General features: G+C 34.1%; 1 protein-coding gene across 2 annotated transcripts in view; it reads left to right on the plus strand.

Annotated features, from left to right (window-relative positions):
* The window catches only part of LOC141451286 (progestin and adipoQ receptor family member 3), a 68,583-nt gene that overhangs the window by 43,438 nt on the left and 8,882 nt on the right, over nucleotides 1-16,263 (plus strand). The window lies entirely within an intron of this gene.

The following is a 16,263-nucleotide window of genomic DNA, read 5'->3' on the forward strand; positions in this document are numbered from 1 at the left end:
GTAGCACCCATTTACCTCTACAATTGACCATAATTGCAGCTTTGTAGCAGTAATTTTGTAGGAGATAAAGTTTGGGTGTTTTGCATTAGGTTCAAATTTCGAATGGCTGTATCTCCTGTGTTTTTGGCGGAATCTCTTGGAGAATATGGGCAATTGTAGCACCCATTTACCTCTACAATTGACCATAATTGCAGCTTTGTAGCAGTAATTTTGTAGCAGATATAAGGCGATAAAGTTAGGGTGTTTTGCATTAGGTTCAAATTTCGAATGGCTGTATCTCCTGTGTTTTTGGCAGAATTTCTTGGAGAATATGGGCAATTGTAGCACCCATTTCCCTCTACAATTGACCATAATTGCAGATTTGTAGGAGTAATTTTGTAGCAGATATAAGGCGATAAAGTTAGGGTGTTTTGCATTAGGTTCAAATTTCGAATGGCTGTATCTCCTGTGTTTTTGGCGGAATCTGTTGGAGAATATGGGCAATTGTAGCACCCATTTCCCTCTACAATTGACCATAATTGCAGCTTTGTAGGAGTAATTTTGTAGGAGATAAAGTTTGGGTGTTTTGCATTAGGTTCAAATTTCGAATGGCTGTATCTCCTGTGTTTTTGGCAGAATTTCTTGGAGAATATGGCCAATTGTAGCACCTATTTCCCTCTACAATTGACCATAATTGCAGCTTTGTAGGAGTAATTTTGTAGGAGATAAAGTTTGGGTGTTTTGCATTAGGTTCAAATTTCGAATGGCTGTATCTCCTGTGTTTTTGGCGGAATCTGTTGGAGAATATGGGCAATTGTAGCACCCATTTCCCTCTACAATTGACCATAATTGCAGCTTTGTAGGAGTAATTTTGTAGGAGATAAAGTTTGGGTGTTTTGCATTAGGTTCAAATTTCGAATGGCTGTATCTCCTGTGTTTTTGGCGGAATCTGTTGGAGAATATGGGCAATTGTAGCACCCATTTCCCTCTACAATTGACCATAATTGCAGCTTTGTAGGAGTAATTTTGTAGGAGATAAAGTTAGGGTGTTTTGCATTAGGTTCAAATTTCGAATGGCTGTATCTCCTGTGTTTTTGGCGGAATCTCTTGGAGAATATGGGCAATTGTAGCACCCATTTACCTCTACAATTGACCATAATTGCAGCTTTGTAGCAGTAATTTTGTAGGAGATAAAGTTTGGGTGTTTTGCATTAGGTTCAAATTTCGAATGGCTGTATCTCCTGTGTTTTTGGCGGAATCTCTTGGAGAATATGGGCAATTGTAGCACCCATTTACCTCTACAATTGACCATAATTGCAGCTTTGTAGCAGTAATTTTGTAGCAGATATAAGGCGATAAAGTTAGGGTGTTTTGCATTAGGTTCAAATTTCGAATGGCTGTATCTCCTGTGTTTTTGGCAGAATTTCTTGGAGAATATGGGCAATTGTAGCACCCATTTCCCTCTACAATTGACCATAATTGCAGATTTGTAGGAGTAATTTTGTAGCAGATATAAGGCGATAAAGTTAGGGTGTTTTGCATTAGGTTCAAATTTCGAATGGCTGTATCTCCTGTGTTTTTGGCAGAATTTCTTGGAGAATATGGGCAATTGTAGCACCCATTTCCCTCTACAATTGACCATAATTGCAGATTTGTAGGAGTAATTTTGTAGCAGATATAAGGCGATAAAGTTAGGGTGTTTTGCATTAGGTTCAAATTTCGAATGGCTGTATCTCCTGTGTTTTTGGCAGAATTTCTTGGAGAATATGGGCAATTGAAGCACCCATTTCCCTCTACAATTGACCATAATTGCAGATTTGTAGGAGTAATTTTGTAGCAGATATAAGGCGATAAAGTTAGGGTGTTTTGCATTAGGTTCAAATTTCGAATGGCTGTATCTCCTGTGTTTTTGGCAGAATTTCTTGGAGAATATGGCCAATTGTAGCACCCATTTCCCTCTACAATTGCAGATTTGTAGGAGTAATTTTGTAGCAGATATAAGGCGATAAAGTTAGGGTGTTTTGCATTAGGTTCAAATTTCGAATGGCTGTATCTCCTGTGTTTTTGGTAGAATCTCTTGGAGAATATGTGCAATTGTAGTACCCATTTACCTCTACAATTGACCATAATTGCAGCTTTGTAGGAGTAATTTTGTAGCAGATATAAGGCGATAAAGTTAGGGTGTTTTGCATTAGGTTCAAATTTCGAATGGCTGTATCTCCTGTGTTTTTGGCAGAATTTCTTGGAGAATATGGGCAATTGTAGCACCCATTTCCCTCTACAATTGACCATAATTGCAGATTTGTAGGAGTAATTTTGTAGCAGATATAAGGCGATAAAGTTATGGTGTTTTGCATTAGGTTCAAATTTCGAATGGCTGTATCTCCTGTGTTTTTGGCAGAATTTCTTGGAGAATATGGGCAATTGTAGCACCCATTTCCCTCTACAATTGACCATAATTGCAGATTTGTAGGAGTAATTTTGTAGCAGATATAAGGCGATAAAGTTAGGGTGTTTTGCATTAGGTTCAAATTTCGAATGGCTGTATCTCCTGTGTTTTTGGCAGAATTTCTTGGAGAATATGGGCAATTGAAGCACCCATTTCCCTCTACAATTGACCATAATTGCAGATTTGTAGGAGTAATTTTGTAGCAGATATAAGGCGATAAAGTTAGGGTGTTTTGCATTAGGTTCAAATTTCGAATGGCTGTATCTCCTGTGTTTTTGGCGGAATCTGTTGGAGAATATGGGCAATTGTAGCACCCATTTCCCTCTACAATTGACCATAATTGCAGCTTTGTAGGAGTAATTTTGTAGGAGATAAAGTTTGGGTGTTTTGCATTAGGTTCAAATTTCGAATGGCTGTATCTCCTGTGTTTTTGGCGGAATCTCTTGGAGAATATGGGCAATTGTAGCACCCATTTCCCTCTACAATTGACCATAATTGCAGCTTTATAGGAGTAATTATGTAGGAGATATAAGGTGATAAAGTTTGGGTGTTTTGCATTAGGTTCAAATTTCGAATGGCTGTATCTCCTGTGTTTTTGGCGGAATCTGTTGGAGAATATGGGCAATTGTAGCACCCATTTACCTCTACAATTGACCATAATTGCAGCTTTGTAGCAGAAATTTTGTAGGAGATATAAGGCGATAAAGTTAGGGTGTTTTGCATTAGGTTCAAATTTCGAATGGCTGTATCTCCTGTGTTTTTGGCGGAATCTGTTGGAGAATATGGGCAATTGTAGCACCCATTTACCTCTACAATTGACCATAATTGCAGCTTTGTAGCAGAAATTTTGTAGGAGATATAAAGCGATAAATTTTGGGTTTTTTGCATTAGGTTCAAATTTCGAATGGCTGTATCTCCTTTGTTTTTGGCGGAATCTGTTGGAGAAAATGTGCAATTGTAGTACCCATTTACTTCTACAATTGATCATAATTGCAGATTTGTAGGAGTAATTTTGTAGGAGATATAAGGCGATAAAATTTTGGTGTTTTGCATTAGGTTCAAATTTCGAACGGCTGTATCTCCTGTGTTTTTGGCGGAATCTCTTGGGGAATATGGGCAATTGTAGCACCCATTTACCTCTACAATTGACCATAATTACAGCTTTGTAGCAGAAATTTTGTAGGAGATATAAGGTGATAAAATTTTTAGTGTTTTGCATTAGTTTCAAATTTCGAATGGCTGTATCTCTTGTGTTTTGGGCGGAATCTGTTGGAGAATATGTGCAATTGTAGCGCCCATTTACCTCTGCAATTGACTATAATTGCAGCTTTGTAGCAGTAATTTTTGTATGTATGTACTATTTTAAAATAATCAGAAACTGTTTGTTGCTGGTTTGGTTATTTATCTATTGTAATTATTTTTTAAAAAAAAATTTACGTAAGCGAATTTATTGCATTAATTTATTTCTATTTTCAGGTAAACAGAAAGAATTCACCTTCTGGTTACTTTGTAAGTTTTATATATAACCTTACTTCTGGAAAACTCTAAATGTCCTGAAATGAAATATCTTAATTAAATTATGCTGTAATAGCGTTATTTAACAGTTTTAAGTTTCCACCAAAACACTGTAAGCATTATTACTTTCCTTTCTTTGAAACGTTTTAAATATTAAACTTCTTCGCCAATTGATGCTTGCATTGAGGGAGACTTTAGGAATAAAAAAGCCCTTCAGAAAGCTGTATGAGCTCCCCAGCTCTTTAAGAATCACATAAATCTATTTTTTCTGAAATCAAAATGTTCGAATAAAGTAATGATATTATATAAGTGTAAAGAATATTTCCAGAAAATCTTGTAAAGAAAACTTTTTTCCCACGCCCCAGGTGGCTCCAAACATGTATTTCCGGTAAAATCATAATTTTTAGTAATTCGACACGATTGCAGTACTTCCTGTGAGATGTAGGAGAGTGGGGAGATCAGACAATTCTGGCATTACGTAATTAGGATTGCTAGAAAACGTCCAAATTTCTGTCCTACTTGAACTGACAGTTTTGACAGCCTAAAATTTGATATCAAAAATGTGTCTTTTTCGTTTTTTTTTTCGCTGTAATTTGAAAGCAAAATGAAGGTGAATATGAATAAAGTTTTGTTTTTTAACAAGTTCTGATATGATTTCAATCTAAAACATCCTTACAATTCTTCAACACAGGTATCTGACATTAAGTTTCTACTAGAACGTAATCTTTTCAGAAATATTCTCAGTCTCAACTGTTCTCCGTTCGCTTGAATACTTTGCGAGGAATTGGAGAATGAAAACAAATCTTGCAAACTAGTAAGCAGGAAAAAGAAGACTTTTCCGCCAACTATGGAGACATAGGAGCTAGTTGCTTCAGATCTCACTTACGATTGAAAGTAGGTCTACATTGCCTGCTTCCATTTGGGCTTTCAGACTAGTTACTTAGAATTCCAGCTTCAAAAAAAAAAAAAAATCCAAATTCTGCACCGATCTAAAGATCCCGTTGTCAAAACTCTAAAACGAAATCGTCCTTTTCTCCTTAAAGCCAAAAACAGCTGAAGTAACCCCGCGAATTTCAGAGAGGAGCTATTAATCTATCTATTTCGTAATTTAAAAAGAAAAACATATCTTTTTTAATTATTACAAGGTTTATTATCATTTCCTGGGCTATAAAATTGAAAAATCAATAAATTTTAAACAATAAAATTATTGATCAAAGATATGTACGTAAAAACAGTATCGAAATGTACAAAAAATTAAAAAAAAGAAAGAAGGATGACCTCCTTTATAACATTGTTCGCCTTTGAATTTTTCCATTAATTACCCTTGACCATAGATTATTACGACAGACCCAGGTACCTGACTTTTGTTTGTGATCAGCCAGTAGTGAAGTCAACAGTGTTCATTGTTTTTGCATACATATATACATGCAATCAAACAATGTAACAAACAGATATAGGCCAATTTGTCGTGTGATTACACCATTTATTGCGTTACGGCCTTTGAATCCGCTAATAACGTTAATATCCCACTTAATTCTACAGTAAAGTAATGTTTTTTTATTTACTCAATCTAAAACAGGTTACCATTTTTATAGTTATTTAAATCTGTGGTAACCTCACGGGTGGGTACTTCTGGGAATAATGACCAAAAATCCATTTATATTAATCTATGAATTTGTTGCTAGTGGAACTACTTCTGTTGCACATCATTCCATTGTAAAAACTGTGATAGCTGTTCTTGATTTGTAAGTTACATCCTAGAAGAGAACAGTCCTAGAACAAGCTTATCAGCTAAGTTTCAATCTGATAGGGACGTAGAAACTTTAACAAGGATATCTTCGTGATTCTCTGATTTTCCATTTATGCGAGTACAGTTCTTTAGAATTATACGAGGGTCGTTTGAAAAGTCCGTGCAAAAATAAAAACTACTTAATTTTTTGGGGTAAACCTTTTTTATTTTTCAACATAGTCTCCTTTTAGGCTTATACACTTCGTCCAACGCTGCTCTAGTTTGTTGATCCCTTCCGAATAATAGGATTTGTCCAAGTCTGAAAAATAGCCATTCGTTTCTGCAATCACCTCCTCGTTTGAATAAAATCTTTTTCCCGCCAGCCATTTCTTCATATTGGGGAACAAATAGTAGTCCGAGGGAGCCAAGTCTGGAGAATAGGGGGGATGTGAAACGAGTTGGAACCCTATTTCCATTAATTTTGCGACCACAACTGCTGAGGTGTGAGCTGGTGCGTTGTCGTGATGGAAAAGGACTTTTTTGTGGGCCAATCGTGGGCGTTTTTCTTGCAGCTCGGTTTTCAAACGGTCCAATAACGATGAATAATATGCACCTGTAATAGTTTTACCCTTTTCCAGATAGTCGATTAGGATTATTCCTTGCGAATCCCAAAAGACAGTCGCCATAATCTTTCCGGCCGAAGGAACGGTCTTCGCCTTTTTTTGGCGCAGATTCCCCCTTGGTAACCCATTGTTTAGATTGTTCTTTGGTCTCAGGAGTGTAGTGATGTATCCATGTTTCATCCACAGTGACGAAACGACGCTTAAAGTCCTGCGGATTCTTCTGGAACAGCTGCAAACCGTCCTTGCAACACTTCACACGATTTCGTTTTTGGTCAAGCGTGAGCAATCGCGGCACCCATCTTGCGGATAGCTTTGTCATGTCCAAATGTTGATGCAAAAGTATATTATTATTTCATACTTGATTCTAAATGTTTTGTTTTTTGATTTTCTTGATTTTACATTGTTTAACGGTGTAAACAGAACAAAGAAAACACAAAAGAATAAAAACTGTATTACCTAACGAAATTTAATAAATAAGAAGTGAAATCAAATAGTTAATATTATTATCAGTGTTAGTCTTAGAATAGATACAGATACTGCAAATCGAATGACTGCTGATGTTAGGGATAAAATTGCAAATTGGCCGATCGGTCTAGTTGTCCATTTCGTTGAATTAAATCACATTTTGAGTGGAATGAAGCATCCACATGCCGTATTTTCTGATTATAAAATACTATACAATATGAGAGTTACTAAAATAGAACAGCAATCTTAAAAAAAATAGACCAAATATTTTTTTAATTTAAATGGCATTGCATAAAATTAAAAATTGCTGACTGTTTCTTATGAATTTATATTGTTTATAAACATTAGAAAAAGGATGTATTTGTGCTTTTTGTATTTCCTTCAGTTGAATGAACTGTTTACAATAAATGTACCATTGGGATCCTTATTTAAATTTAACAGTTTTTAGAGAAGTTTGGGGCCGTATCAGTTTTTTTTAAATATCATAAAATACTTTAAAAAAAAGACTGCCTACAAAATGACATGAAGGATTTGGAGAGCGCTTCTGCAAATACTCGATGAGCTTAATTAATTAAAAGAACTGAATGGAATAATGTAAGCAAATAAAAAGTTAGAATTTGCCGCTTTGATAAAACCCTTCAGAAAATGTGTTGTAGGTATATTTAGTACCATTTTTTTTGCTTTCATGACCTACCAGCTAAATCACTTTCCATCACGTCAGCTCCAGCAGAGAACAGTCATGGTCTTTTATTCTGGAAATACTTTCCTTGATTTTTGTCCGTCATGTTTCCCAATACGCCAGAGAGTGCTGTGACCGTGTATAAAAAGTGTCCGTGACACGGCTATACAAATATTAACATTTTTTTTTAAGTAAGATATTTCTTCACAAGGTAATTTCGTGTGTGTGTTGTGTAAGGAAGTAAGGGATAGCTAGTGAGTGTAAATCGGCAGCAGACCGACGTCTCGTACAAACCGAAAGAAAGGCACGTCTCGCAAGTTTACACTGCTGGTCGACTATTGTTTTTTTTGTTCGTTTCGCTGCGTTATTTTATTATTTTTCTCCCCTCGTCGCTGAGTTTTACTTCCTTTTCAGATATAAGTTGTGGAAGCTTTTAGATTTTAGATTTTGAACGGCAGGACGGGACCCATGCCCCACGGCACCGCAGCCACCAGATGCTTATTGTGCCTTCCCTTAAGTCTAGTAGATGAAACCTCCCCTTCTAAGAAGGTTGAGGGCTTTCCCTACCAGTTCCTTCTGTGCTACAATCTCCTTTGGTCTCAAAGTACTCAAGATATCGTAGCGCAGTCTCTCGATTGCAACGCAATCGAATAACAGGTGAGAGGCCGTTTCTTCCTCTTCCTGGCACAATCTGCACAACGATTCCGAGCTAATAAGTTCCCATCTTGTGCACCCCACCTTCCGTGCCCTGTGAGTAAGCCTGTAATCAGAATGATCTGATTTCTGCCCAAGCCCAGAGTCACTTTGGTTCTTTTTCGCACAACAAGGGCATTACTCTCTTGCTGTGTTTGACCCCAGGAAGCATCACCCAGTTCTTTTCATGTTCTCTCCAGATCCAGTCTCTGAGAGCCTAACGAACTGCACACCCTTGGTGATCCCCAGGACTGGTTCCGGGCCTATAAAAGGAGTATTAGCTCCATTCCTGGCCAACTGATCAGTTATTTCATTCCCCTTAATCCCCTCATGGCCCGGCAACCATTCCAATCGTACTTTATTGAGCCGAGCCAGTTGATCTAGGGCCTTTTGTGAAAGCTTAGTTCCTCCTAAGTGTTTTCCGAGAAATCTCATTTACCAGCAACTTCCACAAGAACTTATTTCTTGTTTACTGAGTTAAATACGAATTAAAATCAGATGTGAAAGGACGCTCCATTTCAATTTCTCTCACTGCAGTTATCACAATATAATTATCCCTAAAAGGATGTGCATCTCACGAATATCGGTAGTGAAAATGCCTCTTGGCTAAGTTTTATGAGCAGGATGCATTTAAGGATTGGTCGCCCTTACTTCCTCTTCTATACTTACAGCTTATATCGCCAATCAAGGGATCTTTATGAATCTTAGGTTTTTAGCCAACCGCCATTTAACTTTTCCTCCAAAGCCTTTTCGATTACTTAGTAAGGGAAATTTGGGTTACCTAAACGTTTATTAAAAATGCCAATCAAAGGAAAAACCAATTTAAACAGCAATTTAAGGGACAAAACAAATTTCAAAAATGTTTCGCTTTCTAAAGTGTTAACAAGCGAACTTGGATCTTTTTCACTATCTTGTTTGTGATTGGGTGAAAAGTGTAGCGAATAGCTACAAGGAGGTGTTCATGTGAGTAGATCCAGTCAGTGAAAGCTTCATTGTGCGCTGGTTATTATCGTCATTGCTTTTTTTTTTGAAGTGTTGTTATAGACAAGTTTTTTTTGTAACTAAAGTCTAGTCTGACTTGATTTTGCCTAAATTGGAATCACTTTCTTTGTTCAATCAAAATTATTCAACAACTGAGGCTTATTATTTGTTTATTATTTCAAAATGGTTCTAATAATTGCTGCGTAATACCCGTCGATTTATAAAGGAACATTTTTTGAACAGGGTTCTGCATAATTGTAGTTTGTATACCTGCGCCAACATTCGACTTAGAAGGTATGTTTTTTTATACAACTAAAACAACGCATTTTTGTTTTATTTTATGTGAAGTGTCATTATCTTATAAAATAAACAAGAAACAGGATAATTTTTTATCCTTCAACTTTTTTTTTTGTATTAGTTTAGATCCTTCAACACTTTTATTAGGGCAAAAAAAGACTTATGTAATATTCAAAATTGTCTTCCGTGTTTATGATATTTATTCAGCTTCAAATATTTATTTATTTGCATAAAATGGAAATATAGATGGTTAAATTTCAAGGGAGAAAACAGAGCAATTTGTCAGCCGCTACTGAAAGTCCTATGAATGTTCCATACCAGCCTTCTTTCATCCTGGCTTTCAGGCACACCACTGATCAAGTTGGGCACGAATAGTTCAACAAAAGTACTTAATCTACATTTTACTTACTAAGACAGGAAATAAAATCTAAGGTCAAGATGGTTAATTGAACCTTCTATTACGCAATGCACTTCGCTTTCGCAGTCAGCTTTTATCTAATCTACATTGTAGAAGGAGCATTAACTGCTCGATTTGATTTGTTTGCGTATTACTGGTCAAATCAAATCTTTACGATGATTCACTTTATTAATCTCTAAATTTGATCTTTGCTAAACAATAAATATTTTTGACGTAATCCCTTTTATAAATAATGATGTGGGATTTACAAAAACTGGTTTTCCAAATTCCCAGTATTTCCTATAAAAAAATGAATAAGATGTATTTCAGAAATTCCATTGAAACTTTATAAAACCTGAAATGTTAATCAAAATGATTGGCTGGCATTCCTTTAGTCGCATCTTTTTCTCTTCCAACCTCTCAGTTCTTGTAAATTACATGAGTTGTTTTGAGATTTTTTGCCATTTCCTCCGCTAAAGTCGTTTTTAACTATTATTTTTCGCTGAATTCTTGAAATTAATAAGCAGCACATAACCATCGTCTTGTCATAATAACATTAAAAATTAGTTTTAATAAGAAGAAAATTTGTTTAAACCATCTTTTACAGTATCATTGCAAACTGGAAAATTAGACTGTTTGTTTTTTCAGAAATTTTATTTTAAGAAAATAACTTAAAATTTAGGGGAACAGTTTTCTGTTTTTTTTACTACAGGTTTTTGTAAATCGATGTAGTGATTGATATAATTGCTGCTTTATTTTGTAGCATTACGCTTATTAAAAATTAAGTACCAAGAAGATTTACTCGGACACTTAATTGAGGAATCCTTTCCGTATTCGCATTCGTCTACTTAATTTTGTAAAACTTAGTATTCCAGAGTATATGTTGGATGTGCAATCCAACTGTATTTGACAAAGAGGAGAAACGAGGCATTAAAATATAAATTGGAGTTGTTAATTAGATTAAACTTTGTAAGGGATAATATTTCGTTTCTTGAATGTGAAATTCAGGGTACTTTACTACTAGGCGCCGTTGACCTAAAATGTTTACTTTTCTTTATTATACTTTTCTTTATAGGATCTCTATGATTAATTATACGAGTACATTTATCGAATTTGAGCTTCCGCAATATTTAGGTTCAAGATACGGACCAGAACGGATAATAAAATAGATATTAGATGAAAGGATGCTACAGATATTAATTTGGGCTCAATTTTTTTAATAAAATAAATAAGTTTCAATGTAACATTTTTAGTTTTAAAGCTAATTTTTGTGTTTTGTAAAGCAAAAAATTTCTGGTGGGGAAATATAGAGATTTCTTTCTTATATATACGATATTTTATTTTGCCACAACAATTGTAGTCTAGAGTTAAGAATAGAGAGCTATATTTGAGTCATTTTTTATCTATTCTATTTGTTACCGTAGGAACCGTAGCATCATAAACTATCAATGCCTTTCGATTTTTTACTGTCGGCAGAATGCAGATTACAAAAATCTGACAAGTTTGCTGTTCTTTGTAGACAATCGAACCGAATGAAAAGAGAAAAAGTCCAACTTAAAAGTGTTTATTTATTATTTATTTTGTTCTCAACTCATAATTGACCAAATAATTGTTTCCAATGATTAAGTTTTTATTTTGTTAGTAGCCACCGTTAAGTTGAACAAATTTTACAAAGCCTTGTTATTCAAACAAAAAATTAAATCGTTGTTCTATGAGTGCTATAAAGATCAGCAAACTTAAAAGCTTCTTTTAAAAAAAACTGACTGACCTTCTTGTATTAACAACTTACAAAGAGGAAACATTCTGAAGTTAAATTCATTTAGTGCCGAAATACCTTGAATTCTAACGGTACTTAGTCTACATATACCAACCTACCGATAAATATTCGTATTCTTTTTTAATTTTTATTTCGTCTTAAAACTACTAATATTCCAAAGAGTCTTATCAATACTAGGTTGCTAATTAGATTAGATTTGAACGGCGGGACGGGACCCATGGCCCGCGGCACCGCAGCCACCAAGTGGCTTCTATTAGGTTGCTAATTAGTAGAATAACATAATTATAGCGTTTGTCAATTTAAGTGCAAGGTTCTGCTTGTTGTTGTTTCGGCGATTAATAGGCGATTAGTTAACTTTCATCTATTTTCACAGATTTCTTTCTGATTCGGAATTTTTGCAGCATATTTTTTTTCTTTACTTTATACTGCACATGAGATAGATCGATCATTGATCAATTGAAGATGAAGATAATCAAGCATTGGAGCAATTAAAAGTTATCTAGGATTTCCTAAAACTGATAAAACGATTCAGTAATGTGGCTAACTTTTGGCCCGAACTTCACTTACAAGCCCCGCTCAGAGCGTCTTAATATCAAAGTTGGCGATTTCTCCCGTTTTGACTTACATTACTCCCACCACAAACATGACAGCGAGAGAGAGAGAGAGAGAGAGAGAGAGACAGACTAATTTATTAAACCCATTTTTTTGGTGAATAAGGGACCCCAAAATGGGCACCTCCCAAGAAAACTCAGATTAGAAAATCTGTTCGATTTGTTTAGATTATATATACCATAGATATCAATAATTTTTTTTTTTTTAACAAAACAAAATCTAGGCATCAATCATAAAAGTCGATAAACCCCTGTATCAAGGTTATGGTCTCACTGCTGATGTTTGAGTTCAAAGGTCATAGTCCTCGGCCACGTGCACATCGAGTTGAAGCAGATAGAAAGGGCGAATTTATTGCAGGAAATTCACTTACATTTCCTTAAATTGGCTTCATTAAACGAAAATATAGCCCAACCATGTTTTTCAATTTAGTTATAAGTGTAAATAATTTATCTAAGTTAAATTTGTTTTGGAAGTATTTATTACGCTTCATATTATATAATTTTGAACTAGTTTTCTGTAATTATACTTGTTTGTAATATCTAAAATAAAAATTGGACCGTCACCATCAACTCTAATAATGTGTTTGTCTCCTTAATTATATAACTATCTGATTAAAACTGCCCGGTAGGATAGTTGTATAAGGGGTTGTACGTCAAAAACTGCACATACAAAATGATTCTTATATTAGTGCAATTGTCTTTTACAAACAAATAGAAATGTACATAATATTGCCAAGAGGATATGTCAAAATATTAAGTCAGTAACACAAAGTGTTGTGACATTAAATATCGTAGAACAGAGAAACCTTTGATTAAGAAGTCTGTAGAGCATTACGACCTAGCTAAAACGGAAGAAAGAGAACGTGAAAATTGTATGCAGTTGACTGTTGGCACTGTAGACAATTATCTACGCCCTTCAATTACATAATGGTTGTCAAAAGTTAATATGTAATGAGATTTTTTAAAATGATAATATGACATGCTTAATTCCATTAAAATATTTCTTTATTAAGATAAAAATAAAACCCTTTTCATGTATTTATTTATTCAATTAAGATTTTTTTAGTTCAATAGTAAATCAAATTAAAGAAGCTAATTTACCCTGAAGAAGGGATTTGTCGAAACGTTGGTAAAAAAGGTTTTCAAATTTATTCTTCTTAATATTTAAAAAAAAAATACCTCAATTATAATATGTGAAACTTAAGGTAATAAAGCGCACGTTAAAATATCTGAAAGTTTTCTTCGGCATTGAAGTATCAGATATTAAAAAAGATAAAAATGTTGCTAGTAATATTTTTAACGAGATACATAATTTAAAAAAAAGAAGTTTGGAATCAAATCAAGTTGTAAATGAAGTTGAAAGTGCTAGAGTGATGAAGTAAAGGTGGAGAATTTGTGAGAGCTTCGTATGTGGAGTTGGGGCAATGATGAAAGTTCTTCTGAAGATGACTCTTCGTTTTATTATCTCTCACTTTCACCAAACTTCGTTTTCAAGAAGTATCTTGAGTAGTGTCAACATTTGTAGGTTATGATTTTTTTTATAATAATATTTTACGACCAAGGAAGGATCCAAGAAGAATCGTTTTATTAAGGCTAGTTTATGGTGCTTTTTTAAAATGCTCCTTCAAGAAAAGATGCATGCGCTGCTAGGGCGGGCGTTCGTCAAATGAAGCTCAAGTGGGGAGACAAGAAAACGCAAGTAATCCCTCGAATGAGAAGGATGTCTACGCCCACATCTCATTTTTATTTTGTGATTTTTTTTTTCTCTCTTTTCGAAAGTGGTTCAAATGATTTATCTTTAAACTTTCTATCTATTAACCTGTATTCTAATTTTTATAAGTATGAAATGTCTAACCAAAATTCTGTTTTAAAAGACAATTCAGTCATGAATTAGTTTAGTACGGTTATTTCTGTACTTTTTGGACAAGGTCTGAAGGGTTTCATTTCAACTCAGACATATTATTAAGGTCTCCCTCTTAATTTGAAACTTTGTTTCAGAAAAAGTACAATTAATTACCAACCAGAGAAAATAGTTGATAGAAAACATATACTTTAGAATTACATTAGCTTGCCTTGCCATCTGTTGGTTTTATTTTTAACTAACCCGAGAACAGCTACTAAAATACACATCTTTTTTTTTTTATTAGGAAATTCATATTTTGTAATAATAATTTTCTGGCATCTCAAATGCAATATTTATGATTTTATTTTGCAGTTTTGGGTATTTTTATATTTGGGTAGTTTTGGGCATTTTATCAACACTAGTCTTTGCTACACATCTTAAATAAGCACATCTTAACTTTAAATTACATTTGAAAAATACAGTGGTTTTTCCATCGCCGATTCCAGAACCTTTTAGTAATAAGTCAACTTCAGTTACAATAAAATAAAATTTTCTTACTAAAAGAAATTTATTTATTTATGAAACTGATATTCAGTAAGCACTAATAAAGAAAATATATTTCCTAATTAAAGCCCTAATAGTGCTTAAATAGTTTCAAATATTATATTATTCCAAAATATCATTAAACTTGATTAAAAGTTTTGATCAGCCATTGAAACGCTAAATATAAATTATACGTGTCATATTCCGCAATTACATATAAATCGAAGATGTCAGGAAAAGACAAATTAGCTCAGAGATTTCAACATTGAATTCCACTTCGGAAGATCCTGGGTTCGAATCAGTTAAGATTTTCTTTACCTAGGAGCCTACACCTCCTGTCCGGTGATGGACAGTTGCTTTTATGGAAAAAGGCTGTAACACGCTAATAACCTCTGATGTTGTCGCGATTTAAATTAGAAAAATTAATAATTTCAGCTGAGCTGATTTAATAAGAGAAAAAGCTCGACCAATCTGGTTCTGAATATTAGGATAGCGCTGATTCTGAATCAGAAATTATACTACTGTGATTCGCGAGGAGGTTGTTGTGTTCACTTCGTTTTTACAACTTCAGATGAACACACTTTTATTTTTACTGCAACCAGACTCTTCTTAGAGTGGTCTCATTCTGAGAAGGTAGGAATTAAAAATCAGAGAACATGTGTCTATATTTATGGCATTAGGAAATGTTTTCTTGTATAGTATTTGTATTACTTCTATTGACACTGAACCTCACTTGCGGTTCAATGCCTTCAATGGAGCTGTAAAGGGTTAAATTATTATCTAAAAAAATAATTAAATTTAATAAAACTTTTGGTCAGCAATTGAAGCCGAGTGTGTAAGAGTCCATATTCTTCTGTGGAATTAATATTATATTACAATTTAATTGCACTTACAGTTATTCCAAATGACCAATGTTGAGTAAGTGAATAATGGTTTATGGGAGCGCATCTATTCAATTTGCTTTAAGTGAATAATATCCATTCTCTTATTAATTGTTATCGAGTTAACGATGGTCCTAAGGCACATCGTTTATGGGAACTAACTTTGCAAACACGCCTTTTTATAATATGCATGGAAAATATTTATTTTACATCAATTAATTAAGTGAGCCCATTACAAATAATCCTACTAAGCATGAAGCGTTTAAAACATTTTAAAAATATGTTTTCTGCTATTATTCTAAGAGAAATGTATTAATAGTTTCCAGAAAAGTTTTTACATGGCCTAAAGTTAATTACCAATTATCTTAAGTGATTAAATGTAGCATGTCTTGAAAACAAATCAGCTGTGTTCAAATTTATACTTCAATAATCTACTTTAAGATATAAGTAGATTATCAGCATTGTAATTAACCAGTTAATGGATCTGAATTATTTTTTTAATTTTATGACTGTTTCTCTTTTAGACAAAACCTAAAGCCTCTTCTTTTAATTGCTCCTCAAGAGTACAATTTTCTTTTAGTAAACAGGTTTCCAGCTGTAGCAAATATGTTTATTATATGAGCAGTTCGAAAATTGTCTTAAGAAAAATTAAAAATTCCCAGCTAGATTTACACTAGATATTTTGTGGGTTGGTTGGACTTTGTTACACCTAGGTTATTTCATTCAATCCTGAATTGCAAAAATATGACACTGCATTGCAATAAAAAATTTGCTGCCAGAGAAAGCTGGGAGTGGCCCATC

The sequence above is a fragment of the Rhodnius prolixus genome, unplaced genomic scaffold (assembly GCF_049639745.1).
Source record: "Rhodnius prolixus isolate KJV_2025 unplaced genomic scaffold, Rpr scaffold_8, whole genome shotgun sequence".
NCBI lineage: Eukaryota > Metazoa > Arthropoda > Insecta > Hemiptera > Reduviidae > Rhodnius > Rhodnius prolixus.